Below are 2500 nucleotides of genomic sequence, written 5' to 3'. Positions count from 1 at the left end.
CTCTGTACCTTTCACTTTCTTGGGCCTGTCCGGGATTTGAACCCGGGACCTCCTGCACCCAAAGCAGGAATCATACCCCTAGACCAACAGGCCACACGCCACAGCAACAAGCCATATGGTCTAGAGCAACATGCATAGTAGTAGTAGTAGTAGTAGTAGTAGTAGTAGTAGTAGTAGTAGTAGTAGTAGTAGTAGTAGTAGTAGTAGTAGTAGTAGTAGTAGAAGAAGAAGAAGAAGAAGGAGGAGGAGGAGGAGGAGGAGGAGGAGGAGGAGGAGGAGGAGAAAAATTTAAGAAAAATAGAAACAAACAAGCACTAGAAAAACAAGAACGAAAATAGAAACAGAAGAATATGAAGAAGAAGAAGAAGAAAAAGAAGAAGAAGAAGAAGAAGAAGAAGAAGAAGAAGAAGAAGAAGAAGAAGAAGAAGAAGAAGAAGAAGAAGAAGAAGAAAAAGAAGAAGAAGAAGCAAATACGAGCCAACATAAATATCATAACGATAGGAGTAAAAAGTGCTTTAAAGTGGAGGAGGAGGAGGAGGAGGAGGAGGAGGAGGAGGAGGAGGAGGAGGAGGAGGAGGAGGAGGAGGAGGAGGAGGCTTTACATACGAATATCAAACAGCAACAGACTTGCAGGTCCTTTCGAGGCTGTTTGATTGAACTGCTTCCACACAGACTGACACACAGCGGTGCTTCAGCTACAAAAGAAACACAGTTCGTTATGAAACGAACAATGACAACTTGGGATTTGATTTAAGATTTTTGAAGGTTTCCATTGTGTCTGAGTTGACAATGTATGTGGACAGTCCATTCCAAATATTTACAACCCGATTGAAGAAAAATGCTTTGCTTCATTTGTCACAAAACGTTTACCAATTAAGTTAATGAGAGCCATTACTTGGAGTGGTGTTTGATCGATCAACTGTAAGGTAGTCGTCTGGGCTAACGTTTGAGAATCCTCTGAGGATTTTGAACACTGCTATTAGATCCTCTTAGTGAGTGGAAATGGGTTAAGTTCTTTGAGGCGTTCCTTGCACGGTTTGTTATGCAATCTTGGAATAATTTTCGTTACTCTATGTTGTATTCTCTCAAGTTTTTCCATGTCCGTTGTGTAGCATGGTGACCAGAGCTGTATACAATACTCAAGCTGGGGACGCACCAGGGAATTAATATGACTTTCTTATCTAAAGGAGAAACATTTTCTAATAAAACCGACCAATTTATTTGCAGTCCTTACTACTTCGGAGCATCGGTTGTTTGGTTGAAGATCTGACGACACTATGACTCCTAAATCTTTTTCTTTCTACTTTCGTAAGTTGAACATTACCCATCTAGTAGTTAGCCTGAGGATTATATTTCCTGTGAAACACGTGACATTTAACTGAACTGAATTTCGTTTGCCATTTCCTAGACCAATCCAGGAGCGCATTAGGTCGTTCTGTATGAGCTGATGTTGATTTACTAAAGTTACTTTATTTGCTATTCTCGTGGCATCCGCAAATTTTGATATTTCATAAGCAATGCCCTCATCAATGTTGTTTATGTAGATTACAAAAAGAATGGTTCTGAAGACAGATCACCGTAAACAGAGGAGGAGGAGGAGGAGGAGGAGGAATATAAAGGAATACAAAGGAAGACAAACAGCAACAGACACTTAGCTCCTTACTAGGCTGTTTGTTGAGACTATCTACTAACTAGTAGTGGTACAGACAGGACAACAAAGCAAAAGGCTCCTCCCCACCGACCCCTCCCTCTAGCCGAGGCTAGGAGGAAAAAAAGGCAAAACCATGTGATATTAAAAAATCACATGGAATTTTACTAGAGAGTGAAAAGAAAATATGTAATCTACGTCTGACTATTTGTGTTTGTGGGGGAAAGTGTTAACACTTGGTAAATGTCATGTTGTGTGTGCATTGTGTACGTGGATGCACAGTGTGTATGTCGAATGGGTGGTGCAGCAGCCTTGCCTGGCGCTTTCTAGGGAGGCAGCAGTCAATCAGGCCCCAGCTCCGTTCAATCCACTGAGATAGCATACTTTCCCTGTAGGGACGCCGTACGCTGATAACCCCTTGCAACATTGATCCCTGGTACTTAGTTCCCGATGATGATCAATGGTTGACAACATCTCCAAACACAGCCCGTCACAGGTCGAGAGTAGTAGTAGTGACCGTTCACTCTGGGCTATCTGTGCGTGTATGCAGTGTAGTGTAGTATGTATGTAAACACAGTGTGGAGTCAAAAAGGTGGTGCGGCAGCCTTGCCTGGCGCTTTCAAGAGAGGCAGCAGTCAATCAGGCCCCAGCTCCGTACAACCACTGTAAAAGTGCACTTCCCTTTAAAGGGCGCCGCACACTGTATGGTTACCCCTGCAGCGGTGACCCTGGTACCTTAAATCCCGATGATGGTCACCTACTGTCAGGGCTCTTGACTATCCACAGCCCTTCACAGATCGAGAGTAAAAGTAGTGACCGTTCACTCCGGGCTATCTGTGTCATGTATCAGAG

General features: G+C 43.2%; 1 non-coding gene across 1 annotated transcript; it reads right to left on the bottom strand.

Moving 5' to 3' along the window:
* Positions 1-21: 21 nt before the first annotated feature.
* Positions 22-93, bottom strand: Trnap-ugg. The gene has a single exon. It is a non-coding gene; the product is annotated as a tRNA-Pro (tRNA).
* Positions 94-2500: the final 2407 nt, after the last annotated feature.

This window comes from Portunus trituberculatus, chromosome 34 (genome assembly GCF_017591435.1).
Source record: "Portunus trituberculatus isolate SZX2019 chromosome 34, ASM1759143v1, whole genome shotgun sequence".
NCBI lineage: Eukaryota > Metazoa > Arthropoda > Malacostraca > Decapoda > Portunidae > Portunus > Portunus trituberculatus.
This window is presented reverse-complemented; position numbering and strand designations above follow the sequence as displayed.